We start from the raw sequence: 20,113 nt of genomic DNA, 5'->3' as shown, positions 1-20,113 counted from the left end.
TTGGTAGTCTACAGGCACGGAGCAAAAAGCATACAGAAAAAAAGTTTTACTTTAAAACAAACACAAAATAGATGCATCATTCCTCATCAAGTTTGCAGCCAACCATGTGTTGAAATAGTGCAGTCAAGTGTTAATACTAAACATGACTGCAATAGAAAATAGAAAGCAACAAGGGTTCCCAAAGTAAGAACTTATAATGGTCCTAATGTATGTACAGCATAAAAGGTAATGAGTAAAATAAACTTTACTATCTGCAGCCATGTGGAGCTAAGAGTATGGAACTTGTTCTAAATTAAACCTAAATTCAGAAAGGAATACAGTCCTTCTGAAGTTAGTAATGTCCATACTGCACAGTTTACATACTATTAAAGGTGAAGACTCCTATTTGGGGAAGTGCATCATTTCAATTTCTTGTCATTAACTTCCAGGTGGCCACCAATAAAAGTTATGACACTTATTAGCTTTCAATATGGTGTTCAGAAAGAAGGGGCCAAATAAAAAAGCATTTACTATATTGTTATTTCATTCCAAAGTGTCTGAGAGAAGTACTTTATTTTATTCCATAACTTGACAGCTGCAAAATATATGTTCCCAACTAGCCATACTGTTTTGAGTGCCACTCCAACAATAAGTTTTAACAAGAAACATTTCAGATTATTATAGTATATCATCAAGCAGACATTTTCAGAAATTAATTTCCAAAATGGTTATAAAGAAGTGATGAGCAAAGTAAAGAACAGTCTTCTCGAAGTATCTAGACAAATTAAAACAAACAGTGAGAAGGTCACACAGAAAAACCAACCAGTAAAAACTAAATGAAAATTCCAGCCAAGCTAGAACTCTCACTGACCTCTCAAACCTCTTGTATCAGAGGCACATGGGATATATGCAAATGACCCTTAAGAACATCAGGTGTTTCAGCTATATGGCGATTCTGAATGCCCATGACTTATTTCTTTTTAAGTCATTTCACTGGACAATTTCAGGCCAGTAAAGCCATATCCCACTAGTTGTGGATATACATATTTCGGCCTTGTTATGAACTGATCAGCACAGAAAAAGCAAAGTATTTGACTAAGCATAAGAAACACAGGGCTGTTATACCCAGCTGATGTCCATTACCATTAGGGTGACTGCAAAGGAAATTCACCCCGGAGATCACGTCAGTCGCCCTGCTATACAGGGGACCAGGGAAGTAAATGTCCTGGGTAGAAATAGCCGGGGAACTGTTATGGCTAGGCTTGTAAAGGCCCCAGGGCCAATAGCCTAGTACCAACCTATGAACCTAATAACAAATTAAAACAAAGAGTGAGAAGGTCGCACAGAAAAACCAATCAGTAAAAACTAAATGAAAACTCCAAGCAAGCTAGAACTTCCACTGAGTGACCCTCAAACCTCTTGTATCAGAGGCACATGGGATATATGCAAATTACCTCAATGGTCATTTGCATATATCCCATGTGCCTCTGATACAAGAGGTTTGAATGGCCACTCAGTGGAAGTATCTAGACAAAGAAAAGATATCCACAGCTTTCTAAATGTATTCTGAACTGAAATAGAAACATTGCATGCCAGAATATGGATATAAAACAATGAGCCTATTCCTTTGTTACGGCTTGAGAAACTGCACAACACTCACATAATGTAATATTTAGAAATACTGAGGTATTAGAAATATGTTGATTTCAGACACTACTGTTCAGAAATGCACTTGTTTTCAAAATTTAAAAGCTTTACTGCACCCCAAATCCCCTGTCAGAATCTTAGTTTCTAATCATCAATTTAAAACTCAGCACAGAGACTCATTATTTTTCGTTTTGGGCTAAATGTGATGATGTATTAAAAGCAATGTAATTTAACATGACTTATGGTCGTTATCTATCTGTCATAACCCCTTAAGAGATTATATTATACACAATAAAAGATTTTCTACACTACCTGTTTCACATCATCAAAAGTTTCTTATTTTGCATCGCAGCAGATGTAGATAATGCTGTACATACTTTGGCTTTGCCCTTGTGCATTTAAGCTCCAGTCATAGGTTCATAGGTTTATACTAGGCTATCTGCCCTAAGGCATTTATAAGCCTAGCCCAAATTTTTGTGGCTTACGCCACCCCTTATATGAAAAAATACTGTGCCCATTAGTTTGTTGTGCCTCTGTCCAGCAGTGACACAGAGATGATTCCCGGGGTAAACCTACGATCTCCCATCCACAGGTCTAGATTTCTCTTGAACAGAGTCAGCGAGGTGCTCTGCCTCACATGGACCGGGATTTGATTCTACAGCATAGGGAGTCTCTGAGTGATAAATCTATCCCTCCAGCACGTCCTATTTATATCCGTGCTAAGGTTTAAGTCGCTTGCTCTAGTGGTTTTGGTGGATTTGGATTTTTTGAGGTGGAGCATGTCCATTAATTCCGGGTTGGACATGGCCTTGTATGTCAGGCACATGTCACCTCTGAGCAGACGGTATGCGACTGAATAGAGCTGGAGTTTCTTCAATCTGGCAGCATATGACAGATTTTGGAGTCCCTTTATCCTTTTGGTGAGGAACTTTTGGGGTCTTCTCCAATTGCTGCAGATGTCGGGTGAGATACATCCCAAATGGGGCATTGTACTCGATCATTGGTCTGATAAGTGAAGAGTACAGGGGAACAATAACCTCACTAGATCTGGATGCGAATCCCTTCAAGATCAGGTGGGCAATGTAGAAGGTCTTTCTAACCACTTTAGCAATGTGAGTGTCAAAAGAAAGGCCACTGTCAACCTGGGTCCCCAGGTCCCTGATAACCTCTTCTGTGCTTAGTGGATTGCCACCTATATGGTAGCTTGGGGTTACCTTGTTTTTCCCGAAGGGTATGACTATACATTTTTTGGTGTTTAACTTCAGGCCATGGCTCTGGCACCAGCTATCTGTTTCCGTGAGTCCCTTCTGAAGGATATCCGTGTCTGATGCACTTTCCACTATGGCGCCCAGTTTGCAGTCGTCTGCAAACTTTGTCAGCCAAAGTCCTCCTATGTTGGCCTGTACTTCTGAGAAGTAGATGCCAAACAATAGGGGCCAAGGACCGAGCCCTGTGGGACACCACTTGTGACCGGCTTGGAGTCTGACACAGCGCCAGCAACTCTAACCCTGTGGGTTCTGTCCTTAAGCCAGTTTGCAACCCATCTTGTGACATATGGGTTTACATTTAAGCTGGTAAGTTTTTCTACAATACCCGAGTGGGGTATTGTGTCGAAGCCTTTGCAAGGTCAAGGTAGGCTGTATGGACTGCCTTTCCTCATCAATGGCCTTGGTGACTGTTTGAAGAAGTCGACCAAGTTCAAAAGGCATGATCTTCCCTTGACAAAGCCAAACTGGGTCGGGTCCAATGTCTGCAAGTCCCTATATCTTTGTTTATGAGCTCCATTATGATCCTCTCCATAGCTTTGCAGACTAGACTTGTTAAGCTTATGGGGCGGTAATTACCAGGGTCTGTAGAGCGCCGCCTTTGTGGAGTGGGACAACAGTTGCCGTCGCCACTCCTTGGGCACGTATCCTGTGGTAAGGCTGAGATTAAACAGCTGCCTTATGTGCGGGTTTAATTCCTCATTTAGCTCGTGTAGCACACAGCTGGGGACACCATCCGGTCCCATTGATGCTGTGTTTTTAGCTTTAGAGAGAGCAGCTTTCACCTGCGCATTTGAGATGTCCGGGAGGCTACACTCGGCTGGGATAGTTATCTCTCCTTTAGGGGAGAGGGGTGAAGTTTGCACTGAACCTGTCTGCCAGTATGTTGGCAATGTCTGTGGGTTCAGTGATTTTTGTATCATTTTGGACTAATTCTGAGCATATCTGGGAGTTTCCACCCAGGTTCCTAACATAGCTGAAAAAGGCCTTATGATTGTCCTTTGAATCCATGGCAATTGTTCTCTCAAAATTGGCCTTAGTTGATTTCAGTCAGATCATAATTGTAAGATTAAGAAATTTAACTCGATCCATTTAGACCTAACTTGGCAAATCATAATACATCATTACAATAATATTTTATTAGAGGAAGACTCATTAAAGTTTCTAGTTTTTATCTTCTTGTCAGTGAAGCACTACATATCTACCTGCTGGTTTATACTGAACAGCCTACCTTTTAAACTTATTTTTAACAAAACATAAGTGTGCCATTAGTATGTATAAAATTTCCTGAAGCAGGCTCCAAATATTTTTTTGATTTGATAATAATTTGTGATTTATCATACTGCAAATCCACTAAAAATTAAATTGTTGAATTAACTCATACACTGAAAATTATATAATTTAAATTACTACTTTACTGTCTTCACTTACTGCGTGCTGCGGTAGCGTTGTCGCCTCACAGTAAGACGTTGTCCTGTTCAATTCTCAGCTAAAGCATCTTCTGTGTGGAGACATGCGGGAATGAGCGTACCTTCGTTGAAGGTTGTGCGTCAGGGCTGGCAACTCGGTATGTAAAAATCAACTGCCAATCATTAGTGGACCGGAGTTCCTATGTGGCGACCCCTAACCGGGAAAAGCCGAAAGATACAACAACAACAGCTCTCTTCACTTATTAAACATTATAACCCATCAACTTTTAAGAATGGTGCTTAGTTAAACTCATCATAACTTACTCTGACAGTACAGATGTTCTAACATACAACAATAACAGACCTGACAAGTTCACAACTAGTATAATGTTGTAATGTGCTTATACATGTAAAAGCAAAGCCAAAATATATGTTATAATATAAAATATAAGAGAATCATAACTGGATCTTTGATTGCAACCAAATTGTTACATGTTCAACACGTGCATCTTAGGAAGTTCATCTCTATTGTGAAGTGAAGTTTTGAGAATGAAGTTCAACATCCATGTCAAGAACACAAGTTAATTATAATCGGACAGACCTGATCATAATATTTTGTAGGACATGGAGCCTTGGGAAAAAAACTGTAAGAGGAAAAGGTGTTTTACAACTCTGAAACCCACAAAACAGTACTACCACACAGACACCAGCCACAGCTAAGATCTCTCTGAAGAGCAAACAACTTTAAAGGCTGTTAGACACTTCACTATTTTAACAGCAAAGTCTATTACAGCTTTTAAAGTTGTGGAAAATAACTTTGGATGGTGTCCTGTACTGACTGCTGTTTATATTGCAGCTGGAAACTAGAGCTCAACAGTGCTGAAAGGTGCTTAAAACTATGTTAAGCACCTTTCTGAATGTCAGAAAGGTGTTGGCATTTTCTTAGTATGGTACATTAACAGCATAGCTGTGTGTGTGTGTGTGTGTGTGTGGTGCTCACTTGTGCATGGTGTGCATACATGTGTATGTCTATTAACCTCATTTCAAAACTTTAGATATTCCATCATGACATGTCAGTGCCACTATTTAAACCCATAAAACGTAAAGATAATAAGTTTGCCAGACCCTTTTCCTACTTATAGTTTTCTCAGAAATGAATAAAGCTAACATTCACCTTTACAGCTTAACCAGTAATTCCAATAAATTTACTGTCTCATTAAGTGAAAATATTTTTATATAACCAACACTACTGATCTTCAGTAATTAATAATTAAAAAAAAAGCATAAACATAGTGTTTTATGCTACATCCCAATTTCTACCAGACAAGAGGAAAATACGACCAAACAAAAAAAAAGTTACAACACATCAAACTAGTATCAAATGCATATGCCTGTTTTCAGATGCATCTTTTAAGTCATACCATCCATTAGAAAACCTCCAAAATCCAGCTTAGTTGTTAAAGGTCTACATGCACTTGTAATCCAATGATTAACACTCTTGGCAGATGCCTATCAAAACTTCCCAGTTAGCCCACTTCTCAAACCCGTATCTAATTGCACAGCACTAAATTTAGTGATTATAAATCTGCAACACCTTAATAAAGATCACACACCTTTTCTAAAAACACATTTCAATGATGAACAGATACAGTAATCATCTAATAAAATTCCCATGTCACATATTACAATATACAAAACCTTCCAGTGTTACAGCCTAAGTGAATGCCCCACAATTATTGCTCTAACAAATTTGAGCCTTACAGTGTAATACTGTCATCTTGAGCATAATGCAACATCTTTGTAAAATACTTCAACAATAAAAACAAACTATTCACTATAAAACCTTTGATTCTCATTCCTATGTTACTAGTTTTAGCTGCAATTTCCATACTTTATGTCCCAGCCATTCAAAAACAAAGTTAAGTGTCTGAAGAATTTTCATTTCTTTATCTGTTTTTTAAATTAATTTTAATATTCTCTCTCTGTTTAAGCTCACTGTCAAGAATCCGGTAAACAGCTGCACTGTCATTTCCCATTTAAGTGGTATAACTGTTAGAATTAAACTCTGGTTTACTTTTTTGTGAGAGCAATGACAGCCAGGTTATTTCAGGAATAAGAACTGCTTTAAAATAGTTCCAAGGTAATTTAACAATAGAGTCCAGTATCTGAAGATTTTCCCATCCCCTAACATGTTCTCGTTGTTTTCTTTTAAAGTGCAGCTGGTTTGAGATAGCTGTGTTGTTGAATGGCCGGGAGATAAATGTCTGAAGAAGTTTTCATTTTCTTATTTGCTTTTAGTGCTTTTTTTCAGTCTATATCTGTTTAGCTAAGCTCTTTATGCCTATATTCAGAAATACCAGAAATTAGTTGCACTTCATTTTGCCATTTAAGTTGTCTAACATTGGAATTAAATCCTGGTTTCCTTTATCTGAGAGGAGTGAAAGCTAGGTTAGTTCCAGAATTGATTGCCTTAACAGTTCCATGCAATTTAACAAAGTTAAGCCTAAGCGTCTGAAGAATTTTCCCACTTTCCCAATCTGTTCTTATTGCATTCTTAAACCCAGTTCATTTCTTGTTGTCCACCAGTTATGCTAACTTAACCGCAAAAGTTCCCTCAACCTACTTTCATTGGCTATCAGTAATCTCAAAACTATAGTTTTATGAAGTCACTCCCCTAATATTTAAATACATTTGCCTTCCCACAATATTTCATAGATCCAGAATACTAAGTGTTCACCAAACCAATCCATATTGCTTTTTTAAAACTTGGTGCCTCTTGTGTTGCCTGCCATTACTATCCAGGTCTCATCTCATTTGACCATACTAATGAGCATCAGAAGATCAAGTTTAGAAGCTCTTCTGTTTTTATTGCTAAAACTTGAGATGACCTCTTTTATATCGTCCTACCTGTTTAGTGCACAATGCAATACCTGGGAAATATTAACCCTTTTCTTCCATCTTACTTTCACAATTTGTAATACCTGGGACAAGATGAAACTTCTATATATTTTGTGCATTCTATCATACTTACATAACTGTTTGCTGCATTTTCTTTATTCAGCTAAACACGTCAGCACTTGATGAGATGGAAGGTCAACCTGCTAGTTTCATCTCTATTGCCAGCCTTTTAGCACTAGATCTCCAACAATATACAAATTGTTTTACACTCACAGTTAATGAGCTTATAATCAACACTAATAATTCCAATTGTGAGAGGTGTAAATTCATAATTAATCTGGAGGTTTCCTTCTCACCTAAAAACTTGCCTTTGAACTTCACACACCTTCACTACCATCCTTCATTAATAACACCAAAATGTATTTTGTTGAGGCTGTAAAAGGATCACTCCCCAAACCTCCTAGAATTAAGATTACATCTCAGCTAAAATCAGGCCACTCATCCACCTAATGCAAACCTCTCAGGGTCAAACTCCACAAACGCATTCCAAATCTACCACTTTTACCATCAGCAGTAGCAGAAATGTTTTAGTAACAGGTTAATCTACTGTCAGACACACTGAATCATCACTCACAAGGCTGGATAAAAAGAAGGTTAAAAAGAGCCATCTTTCAGATGCCCAAGATCTCTGATATTACAAGGCGCCTAAGGACACTAACTCTTGACAAATATGGCCATAATATGGTAGTAGTACATGTGAAAGTGAACAATGTGAGGAGCAAAACCTTTAAGGATAAAAAGACATATCAGAAATGTCCTTATATGTTACAAATGCAGGTAAGACAGCAGCCCTGAGTGGAATTCGTCCATCACTTCAAATAATGCCTCAATGCAAAGAAAAGGTAACTGGCTTCAATAATTGGTTAAATAAGTCTTGTCATTCCAGGGGGAACCAGTATATGTCAAGCAAGGAACAAAATGCTTAACAGTTCAGCTTACTTTACATAGGATGACAAGCGGCTCTTGCTCCAAAGGCTTCTGACTGATAGATAAAGTCTTTGCTGCTCCAGTGCCTTTTTAGACAGAATGCAACTGATGACATTCCAACATAATTAATATATCAGTCCCAAAACTGGATCACATTAAGTTGGCTCTCCTCAATGCCAGAAGTCAAAACAATAAATTGCCTGATGTTGAGGCACTACTGAGGCATTTGGAAAAAGTACAGTTTTGTACCTACCATAAATGTAGATGTTCGAGTGCTAATACAGCTGCAGTCATAACAGATGGGTTCTCCTGCCGTCAGGCGGGTCCTCGGTCAGCCGAATTCCAAAGTCTAGGTCCGGCGTCGGTTGTCGTCGCTTCTTCCCTGACGTCAGTGCGACAGGGGTATAAAAGAACCAGCCGACGCCATTTTCTTGAGTTTTTCTTGCCCCAGATGTCAGGTGCTCCCAGAAGGAAGGCAATACATAAAATTATGAAGTAATGCAATGCAATATAATCAAAAAACAGTAGTTGCAAGCAAATACACCATAAAAGAATACCCCTAGAGGGGAGGGAAACCTGGACTGCAGCTGTATTAGCACTCGAACATCTACATTTATGGTAGGTACAAAACTGTACTATGTTCATCGTGCATACAGCTGCAGTCATAACAGATGGGTAGAATCCCAAAGCTAAGAAAGGGGTGGTAGGCACTAGGTGGAGCCAAAATGCCCTGCAAGACTGCAGTGGCAAAGCCTGTTCTAGATTTGGAGTATAATGGTAGGTTGTAGTGTTTGGAGAAGGTATAGACAGAACTCCAAGTGGCTGCTTCCAAAATATCCTTGGTAGGAACTCCTCTGAGGAAGGCTGCAGAGGTGGCTGTGGCCCTGGTGGAATGAGTTCTAATGCCAGTAGGAACAGTTTTGCCATGAAAGGAATAGCAAAAGAGTATGCAGTGGGCTATCCATTTTGAGATTGTCTGCTTGGAAATTGGCTTTCCTTGAGCTCCTACTGCATAGGCCACAAAGAGCTGTTCTGATTTTCTGAAAGGTTTTGTTCTGTCCAAATAATAATGCAGTTGCCTGTGGATGTCCAAGGAATGTAGTAATCTCTCCCCTTTGTTTTGAGGATTGGGATAAAAAGTAGGTAAATGTATGGCCTGATTTAAAGCTACCCTGGATACCACTTTAGGCATAAAGGACGGGTTGGTTCGTAAGGAAACTCTGTCCTGATGGAAGATGATAAAAGGCTGAACAGCCATGAGAGCCTGTAGTTCTGAAACTCTACAAGCTGAAGTGATAGCCAGAAGGAAATCTGTTTTCCAGGACAAATATTGCAAATCTGATGAGGCAGCTGGCTCAAAAGGAGGCAAAGTCAGTTTTTCCAGAATGAAATTTAGATCCCAAGCAGGTATTGGTTGTTTCCTTGGAGGTCTTAAATTCTTAGCCCCTCTGAGGAACTGTCTTAAAAGAGGGTGAGAGGATAAAGGAGGATCAGTGTTGTATTCTGCAGAAATGGCTGAGGCATGGATTTTGATGGAGGAGAACGAAAGTCCACTGCTTAGCAGTTCAGCCAAATATTGTAGTATTTAAGGTAAATTCAGTTTTCCAGGGTTCTGGCCCTTTTTCTCATTCCAGACACAAAAAAATTTCCATTTTGCAGAGTAAGCTTTTCCAGTTGATGGCCTTCTGGCCTCCAAAATGACATCCTGCACCTCCTTGGAGAGTAGGGCCTGCTGTGATGCTAAGGAATCTTCCATGCGGCTAGATTGAGTGTTTTTAGCTGACTGTGAAGAGTTTTGAAGCTGTGCTGAGTCAGAAGAAGAGGCATTAGAGGCAGGGTCCATGGAGGGAATCGTCAGGCTCCTCAGGAGTGGGTACCAGTGTTGCCTTGGCCAGTCCGGAGCAATGAGGATCATCTTTGGTCTGTCTGCTCTGGTCTTCAATAGGACTTTGGGCAGCAGAGGAAGAGGCGGGAAGGCATAAACTGTCATTGATGTCCAACTGAAAGAGAGAGCGTCCACTCTCCAGGCCTTTGGATGGAAAGTCCTCGAGCAGAATTTTGTCAATTGATGATTTTTGTGGGAGGCAAAGAGATCTATGTCTGGCCTTCCCCATTCTTGGATTATTTCTGTAAAAACTTTTGGATGCAACATCCATTCATGTGGATCTGTCATATTCCTGCTTAGGTTGTCTGCCAGCGTGTTTTCCTTGCCTGGCAAGTACTGTGCTTGTAGTTCCATTTGTAAGTCCATGGCCATGTTCCAAAGTGATATGGCCAGTCTGCATAAGGGATATGAATGTGTTCCTCCCTGCTTGTTTATGTACCACATAACTGTGGTGTTGTCCGTTCTTATCAATAGTTGACCTGGTTGTAGAAGGTCCTTGAAAGCTATAATAGCATTTATTACTGCTAGCATTTCTTTTTGATTGATGTGAAGGTGCTTTTCTTTTTGGGACCATTTGCCCTGAATGCACCGGTCTGTCATGTGCGCCCCCCAGTCGTAGTCCGAGGCGTCTGTTGTGATGACTTGATTTGCTTGAGGCTTGCTGAATGGAAGACCTGTGTTTGTTTGACATGCTTGAGCCCACCACAGAAATTCCTTTTGCAGACATGGAAGTAGTGGTATTATTGTTTCCAAACTGTGGCTGTGTTGAGACCATATGTTTTTTAGGTACCATTGTAGTTTTCTCATATGCAGCTTTGCACATGGGATTGGCAAGATGCAAGATGCCATGAATCCCAGAGCCTGCAGGATTTTCCTTGCAGTCAGCCTGGTGCAATTTGCCAGTGTTCTGAAATATCGAATTAGTTGCCCCTGCTTCTCTGGAGTGAGGTAGGCCATCTGGGTGTTTGTGTCCAAATTGGCACCCAGGAAAATTATATTCCGAGAGGGTATTAGCCTTGATTTCTCTTTGTTGACTGTGTATCCCAGAGAGTTTAATAACATTATTACATAAGCCAGATGTTTCAGAAGAATGTGCTTGCTGTCCACTTGGATCAGGCAGTCGTCCAAATAAGGGTATATTTGTATCCCTTGAAGTCTGCAGTAGGAAATTACTGATGCCAGGCATTTCATGAATACTCTGGGCACAGTAGATAAGCCAAAGGGCAATGCAGAGAACTGATAATGGGTTGAACCTGCAAGAAATCTGAGGTATCTTCTGCAATTTTGTCTGATTAGGACATGCAGGTATGCCTCCTTGAGGTCCAATGTTACCAGCCAAGACTCCTTGCCCAGCATGGGAAGAAGTTGCTGTAGAGTGTGCATCTTGAATTTTGGTATGAGTAGGAATGTGTTTAGGATGGAAAGATCCAAAATAGGTCTCCAATCTTTTCCCTTCCTTGGCACCAGAAATAGCCTGGAATAAAAACCTTGACCTTGTTCGTGTGTAGGTACCTCTTGAATAGCTTTCATGTTTATAAGATCTGAAATTTGCTTTTGTGCCTCTGCCCTTTGATTGTGTGGCAGTTTTGGCATGCCTCTCATTTTTGGAAGGGTATGAAAATGGAATTTGTAGCCTCTGTTTATAATGTCCAGGATCCATTTGTCCTTTGTGACAACATGCCAATTTTTGAGAATAGTGCCAGCTTTCCTCCTAAGGGGCTGCCATTTGAGACCTGGTTGGCCTGCAAAGGAGAAAGTCATTGGGTTTGCTTTCTGAAAGATTGTGAGTTGTCCTCACCACCTCTTTGTGTAGGAGCTTGCCATTGTCTGCCTCTGTACGATCCTTGTGATTGTCCTCTGCCCCTCGAGCCTGTATCTGCCTCTTTGGGGTCTGTCCGTGGCAGGAAAGGACCAGTTTTGGAAGGCCAATTTATACTAAAGCGTGGGGTTGAACCTGCAGAAATTCTTTCACAGTTTGCATTGATTTAGCTTTTCCTCCATTTTTCATAACACTTCCTCAGCATTTGCCCCAAATAGTACATCCTTTTGAAGAGGCGTCTAGTAATTTAGCTTTGACATGATCAGGCAAGGTTTGTTCCTTGAGCCAAGCATGCCTGCGTATGACTGAGCCTGTAACAGCAGCTCTACATGAGGCCTCTAGAGCATCAAAACCACATTGTAAGGTATGTTTACCCACTTGTTCTGCACTATGCATCAAATCCTGCAACTCCTTCAAGTCTGGTTGTTCAGGTTGTGACATTTTACTTTTCAATTGAGATAACAGAAACTGTTGGTATTTTAGCATATGAAACTGACAGTTTAAGGCCCTCATGGTTAAGGTAGCAGAGGTATATACCTTTTTTCCCCACCTTTCTAAGGATCTGGAATCTCTCTCGGAAGGCAATGGATTTTTGGCAATGGAAGCCTTAACTCCCTTGGGTCCCTGTGAGATGGTTTCTAGGTCAGCAGCATGGCTTTTGTAAAGAAATTGGTGTGAGTCAGGAACCCTGTAGTACCTGTCAGGCTTAACTGGAGCTGGAGGTAGAGAGTCCGGGTTAAGGCAGGCCTCCGAGTAAACATCATCTAGGATGTCCAAGACAGGAGGTATAGCCAGAGGCCAGTGCTGGGGTAACAAAAGAAATTCCCTGAGCCTTTTCTTGGAATCTGAATAATCCTGGCCTTCCCAGTGGAAGTGTTCCCTTAAGGTATGCAAAGTTTCCCCAAATGAGAAATCCTCAGGGGGGGATACAGAAGGAATAGACTCCTCTGCATCAGAGTCTTCAAAGGGAGTAAGACTGTTCCTGATCATCAGAGTGTTCTGAAATAATGGAGCCCTGATCAGAGGAGGGGGAATCTTCCTCCACTCTGGGCCTTTTGTCTGGAGGTGGCTGAGAACCTCTGATTAGAGTAATTAAATCCTCAGCCATTTTAAGCATCTGTTTCTTAGGCATGGGGCCTGGAGATGGGCCCTGTGTAGCTGGTCTCTTAGGGTGCATGGTTGCTTTAGACTTGGTGAAAGCCTTGATGGAGAAAGAAGAGGAAGGTCTGAAGACACCTTGAGTGGAGGTGGACCTGTCCACATTCTGTGTTTGAGCGCCAAGAGTGGCTTCGGTATCTGTAGTCGGGGTGTGGGCCGAGGAGCCTGCGACCTCGGGTACAGGAGACACCGCCAAAGATGAGTCGTCGGTAATCAAGGGCTGCGTAGGCGCCTCACTGAGAACCGGACCACGTGTAGTCGGCTTTGGCGTGGTGTCGGTAGACGCCGCGGACCTCGAGTGTCGGTCCTTGTCTTTGCGTTTTTTAGACAAAACCGGTGTCGGAGTATCCGACGACATGGTATAGTTAAATGCTTTTCCAAAAAAATGCTGGGCGAACTCCGCCCGACGCTTAATAGTGCGTTTGTTGAATGTAGCACAACAGTGACAGACCAAGACGTCGTGGTCTGGGCCTAAACAAGGTATACAGAGGGAATGGAAATCCTTATGCGGTATTTGCTTCCCACAAGAAATACAATTATTAACTTTGTCTGACATCGGTCTGAGGCAAGAAAAGTTTCCTCAACGGGGTACTTAGCTTTTAAGAAGACTTCGGTTTTCCAAATTTTTCGTAATCTCAGGAGCTGACCGACCGGCACTTGCGAACTGCTTCTGCTTCGGGCACCGCACGGCAAGAAAGACTGAAGAAAATGGCGTTGGCTGGTTCTTTTATACCCCTGTCGCACTGACGTCAGGGAAGAAGCGACGACAACCGACGCTGGACCTAGACTTTGGAATTTGGCCGACCGCGGACCCACCTGACGGCAGGAGAACCCATCTGTTATGACTGCAGCTGTATGCACGATGAACATCATGCATGTTTACATAGTCACTGAGACTTGGTTTAACTGTAATGAGAACATGCTTCCTTATACCACAATTTTGCTCTTCTCATGCCTTAATACGAAATGGCAGTTGTACTGGCACTGTCATATTTGTCAAGGCAACACATTGCTTCCAGGCGGATCCTTAGGGACCCACAAACTGAACACACTGGACTGCAGTTCACTCTAAACAAAATTAAATATCAACTAATAGCTTGTTAAAGCACAAGCCAGCTTCCTCGGTGTTCTATATTACTGCCTTATTAGCAAAAAACTCTTATTATTTTGGGTGCTTTAACTACACTTCTGTAAATTAGGTCATTTATACCTAGAATGTAAGATATGCCCCAAAATTCCTAGACTTAAATAAAAATTTTCTTGAGTAGTTGATAAACAAGTATGCTAAAGCAGAAAGCATTCTTGACCTGCTTCTTATAAATATGGATGCCTTTTGCACTACTCCACTTGTATCTCATTCCCTGAAGTAATATGGCCAGAAACTTGTAATCTTGTCCTTTAAACTCCGAAAAGCCCTTACAGCAAACTTCACGGAATTTAAAGACTACAAAGGTGTAAGCCTCAACTTATGATGACACCTCCCCTGACCTTGATAAAGCAGCAGCAAGCTTCACTAATGAATTCTATACAATTTTATAAAAGTGTACCCTGATCTGATAGCACTAAGGTGAAGACGCAGGATTACCAACAGGTAGACCTGGGTTTTAAACCTGGCTAGGGCACAACCAGGCAGCAGAAGAAAGACTTGGCAATCTACTTATGTAAAATGCCATGAAAATCCTTTGGGGTCTACCCATATGGTTACCATGAGGTGATTCTGACTTGGGGACAATAACTTGTTTGCTTGCTTATAAAAGTAGTACCTAATGCAACCAAGTATCACAGGGAATTAATTTTAAAAGTCATTGGTGGTCTTCAGCCATACACAAACTACAGAACAAAAGAAAGAACTTCTTAAATTATTTAGTAGAACAATTTAGTAGACCTAATGCCCCTCTTCTCAAGGATAATATCAAAAGCATTACAAAAAATAAAGAACACTATCAGATCCACTAAAGAAGCCCATGAACTTAGGCTGGAATCTGAAGCCAAAGATAAAAGTACAGCTGTGTAAATCTTACCACAACAGTAGATGTCCTTCTCTTCACTGTTGCAGTATTCATAACAGAAGGGATCTCCTGCCAAGGATAGCCTAACATCCAGCCAGTATACCAAAGCCTCCGTATTTACAGGTGCCATACACATGTATATTACCCATGCAAGGTGTAGGGCATAAAGTTGACATACAGACACACACTCAAAACTGAAAAAGTCCAAGAAGAAACAGAATGTCCCTAGGGGCAAGGAAGAACATGAGTATCTGGAAGGTGAAAAAGAGAACAGCCCCTCGGCCAGGAGGGAAAGAAGAACCAGCTACAGCAGAGGGGGTAGTAGGGAGGGAGCGCACACTACAAGAGTGAAGAGAAGAACATCTACTGTTGTGGTAAGAATGTACACAACTGTACTCAAGGATGGAATGAATATCCAGCCCAGTGAAAACAGCACCAGAGGAAGCAATAACTCTTGCAGAATGAGCCTGACTGAAGAAGAAAGACGCTTACCATGAAAAGAATGACAAAAATAAATGTCTTTAGAAATCCAGGAAGAGATGGTCTGCTTGGAAACAGCTAAACCTAAAGACCTGGGATGGAAGGAAACAAAAAGATGATCAGATGTGCGAATACCTTTAGTTTTATCAAAATAATATCTGAACTGTCTACACAAATCCAAGGTGTGCAGAAACTTCACAAAGCAGACTGCGGAGAAGGAAAATAGGAAGGCAAATGAACAGACTGATTAAGTGACAACTCATTGACAATTATGGTCGTAAAAGAAGGGTTGGTATGAAGAGACAACCTATCACTTGGAAAATCTAAGAAAGGAGGAACAGCCATGATATTGTGAAGTTCAGATACCTTCTTGACTGAAGTGAGAGCCAAAAGAAGAAGTCTTTCAAGTACAATATTGTAAAGAAGCTGAAGCAGCAAGCTCAAAAGGTGCCTGAGCCAATTTTTCAAGAACAAAACTAAGGTCCCAGGAAGGAGGAACAGGCTTTCTGAGAGGCCTGATATGAAGGATGCCTTTAAGAAACTGCTTGACCTCAAACCTATAGACCAGAGGGGGAGTCAAGGGCAGACAAGCAGAAATTGTTTGACAGGTGGGCTTTAACTGAAGAATATGCCTACCCACCATGTAGTAGAAAACACAAATAAGAGAGAACTAGAAATAACTTCTGCAGACAGGGGAGCCGGATGGCACAAAAGTCACCAACAGAAAATCTCTTCCATTTGGATAAATATGACTTCCTGGAAGTGGGCTTCCTGGCCTCCTGCAGGACTCTTCGCACATCCTCAGAAAAGAAGTGCCTAAAAGGGATCAAGAAATTATCATCCACAGCATCAGTTGATGAGGATGGATAAGAGATCCCTTGTCTGGTGTGAGAAGGTCCACCCGGTAAGGTAACTTGGGGTGACTGCCCCTGGCCAAATGAGAAACAAGGGAGAACCAATGCTGTCTGGGCCAAAAGGGAGTCACTGACAAGATTTTAAGAGAGTCTTGCCTAATTTGTGCAAGCCTCGGTAGCAGAGGAAGGGGACAAAAGGCATACAGAAATATCCCCTTCCAAGAAAATTATAGGGTGTCCACTTTCCAAGCCAGAGGGCATGGGACTCTGGGACAGAATAGAAGAAGCTGTCTGTTCACAGGGGAGGAAAAAAAAGATCTATATGTGGAATACCCCACTGAAAGACAATGTCCAGGAACACATCCCTGTGAAGCATCTATTTGTGAGCTTGTGTGCTGGACTTGCTCAAAATGTCTGCCACTAGACTATGCCATAAGGGAATGTAAACAACCAGAAGAGACACTTGATACTAGACAGCTGCACCCCAGACCTGAAGAGCTAGCCCGCAAAGAAGGTAAGACCTTGTACCCCCTTGTTTGCTGACACACCACATCACTGTCCTATTGTCTGTGAAAACTTTGAGTGGCCTGGAATGAAACAGAGAATGAAAAGCCTGAAGGGCTAGAAGCAGAGTCCTCAACTCCTTTATACTGATTTGGGCTGACCTCTGATGAAGAGGCTAGTGATCGTGAACCTTGAGAAAGCTGAAGAAAACCCACTATCCCATGTCTGAGACCTTTATAAAGAGCTTTTGAGTCGGGGCAGGAGCCTTAAAGGGAAGACCTAGGTTGAGAGAAAATTGATGAATCCACTACCGAAGTGTAAGCTTGAAAAAAGGAAACCAGGAAGACCAGGGGGTGACAATGCTGAAGTCACACAGACTTGAGGTACCGAAGCATGACAATGTTGGAACCATGAACCTAAGGACCATGAGAAAGTCCCTGGCCATGAATAAAGCCAGGAAGAAGAGTCTGGGAAAAAGGCAATAGGAGAAAGAGCCTCGGGGGCAGGCAGAGATGCCTGTATGGTTGTGGTCTGGATCCTGCAATGAAGAAAAACATGATCCTAAGAAGGGGGTCAGAGCTAATTTTTGAAAGTTTAATGTGAACTCCAAACTGTGCAACAAGGAAACAGAAAACTGGAGATCCTGAAACACAGCCTCGGGGGAGGAAGCCTGAACTATCAGATCATTCAGGTAAGGAAATATATGAACACATCTCATCCTGTAAAAGACAATGACAAGAGCAAGGCATTTGGTAAACACTCTTGGGGCAGTAGAGAGGCCAAAGGCAAAGCAGAGAACTGAAAATGCAAAGATGAAGCAGAAAAATGCAAACATTTCTTGAACAGAACCCAAGACACTGTTGTGATTTTTAACCAATTTGGAAGAGACAGGGAAAGACAGAAAAGATAAGGGAAAAGGGAAGCAAATTCTCAAATGGAACCCTGCTTATTCTAACAAGTAGATTTCTGAGAAGTACGGGTCTGAGTAGACTTAGCAGGAGGCACATGGCTAGAACACTTTTTACCTTTGGGCAGAGGGCAAGACTGCCTGTAAACATAAGTAGATTTGGAAAAATCATTCCTCTGAAACTTTCAAATAGGAGAAACAAAAATATGTTTCAACTCCTGCAAGACTTTGCCCTTAACCTAGAGAGACTTAAAAAATTCAACATCAGCAGCAGCAAAAAGATTTTCATTATCAAAAGGAGCATCCAACAGTTTGGCCTTATCATCAGGCAAGCATGAAGATGAAGCCAGAAGTAAAACGTCATAACAGAGCCAAATGCATCAACTCTGGAAGAAACATCAGCTGCATTGTAACTGCACTTAGTAGAGTGGTGAGCAATGTTAGAGGCTGAAACCACCAACAAAAGGGCAGACGCCTTCCCCTCAGAGCCAGGAAGATTGGAGAAAGGAAGGACAGAACATACCTCGTCATACAAGTCTGGTTTTTAATGGCCCAAAAAGATAAAGTGGCAGCAGTATAAACCTTTTTCCCCAGCCTCTCCATGGTCCTACTATCCTCGTCCGAAGGAAGCAGCTTGGTAGAGAGCAACAGTGTGGAGGGTTTGTCAGAAGAGACAGGCACTACAGAAGGATCAGCAGAAGGTCATTTACACAGAAAATTGCAGTCATACGGCATCTTTTAAAATCTGACAGGTTTCTTAGGAGCTGGGAGCTTCTAATCAAAGGTAGGAGCAATGCTACTGAAAAGGAGTCCAGGAGTGCAGCAAAAGGCTTAGGAGACTCCATCTGAAGAAGTTCATAATAGCGTTTATGGATATCAGAAACTAAAGCAATCTCACCTGAAAGAATTCCATCATACAGGTAACAGTGTCCCCAAAGGAGAGTTCCTCTAAAGGGGAATCTGGATTAATGGAATCCTCTTCCTCTGCACCATAGTCCAAGGGGAAAGGGATGTGAGAAGAGTAGGCTAAAAACTCAACCGAGAATCCTGATCCTCATCAGAGGAATACAGCTCCCTAGGTCTTTTAAGAGGCGTGAAAGACCAGAGAGGGGCAGGCACAGACACCCCTTGAGGAGGCTTTAAAAGCCATTAAGGCATTAAAAAACTGAGTAAAACCCTGCCATTCTCAATGAGGGCCCTTAATTGTAGGGGAAACATGGTTGGTCTTCTGTATCTTTCTGTGTAGCATGTCCCCATGAAACATACTGGGAGAGTCAGACCATTAGCGACACTCAGTAAAGCACAGTAGGGATCCCCTCCTTCACTAAGATGTGTGGAATCCCCCTCAGTCCCAAGGATATAATCAGTGGGGGTTTCCCCTCAACAGCTGGAGCAGATGTTTGCAAAGCCTTCAAGCAAGCGAGAAAAGTCTGGTCCATGACAGCCTCCAACATGATCATGGCACAGGAATCCAAAGCAACTACCAGGCGATCCTCCAGGCTTTCACTAGCCTCAAGAGAAACGTCGGGGGGGGGGGGGGGTGCTAGACAACAGCTGTATCAGACCTACGTTTTTTTTACCTTTTTCCTGGCTGACAGCTGACCCTCAGGACAAGATGACTCCATCACAGCACCTTGAGCCAACAGCTTAAAGCATTGCTTTTTCAAGAGAGATAACTACATAGGGTCTTGGGGGCAAAAGCTTGGCAAAAAGAACACTGTGTATGGTCATGGAAGCATCCAAACATCAGAGACAATGGTTGCGATGGTCTTTACAGGTAATCTGCCTCCCACACTGACATTTTCCCTTTTGGGATGACATGAAACCAACCAACACCAAAGAAAAGAAAAAGATAAGGATAAACTCTAAAAGGAAAAGGTTCAGTAACCAGCACAAAAGAAAGGTGTTCAGACCAACGTTCAATAACGGCTTCAGACTGGCAGCAAAGATGTTCCAAATGTGTGCGTCCATACATTACGTTTATGCCCTATGCCTTGTGCATATGTGTGATGTATGGTGCCTGTAAATACTAAGGCTTCTGTATACTGGTCAGACGTTAGCCTATCATTGGCAGGCTATCCCTTCTGTTATGAATACTGCAACAGTGATATGGAAGGACACTTATAAATCCTTCATTAGATGTGTTAGAAAAAATACACTTGTAAACTTACCATAACAGTAGATGTTCAGTGGACCATTGATGCAGTAGCCTTAGCTACAATAGGTAGATCCTGCCAAGAATAAAAAAGCTGGACAGTTGCAAAAGTTTTGGGGCACCTTCCAAAAGCCTAAATCATTAGTCAGCTAGAGCA

The 20,113-nt window shown here is 41.7% G+C and overlaps 1 protein-coding gene across 4 annotated transcripts in view; it reads right to left on the bottom strand.

Moving 5' to 3' along the window:
• The window catches only part of PLA2G6 (phospholipase A2 group VI), a 1,377,288-nt gene that overhangs the window by 1,149,346 nt on the left and 207,829 nt on the right, over nt 1–20,113 (bottom strand). The gene's annotated exons all lie outside the window — the stretch shown is intronic.

Source organism: Protopterus annectens, chromosome 1.part0, assembly GCF_019279795.1.
Source record: "Protopterus annectens isolate FY-2018-M chromosome 1.part0, PAN1.0, whole genome shotgun sequence".
NCBI classification, from domain to species: Eukaryota; Metazoa; Chordata; order Ceratodontiformes; family Protopteridae; genus Protopterus; species Protopterus annectens.
The sequence above is the reverse complement of the archived record's forward strand: the minus strand, read 5'-3'. Positions and strand labels throughout refer to the sequence as shown.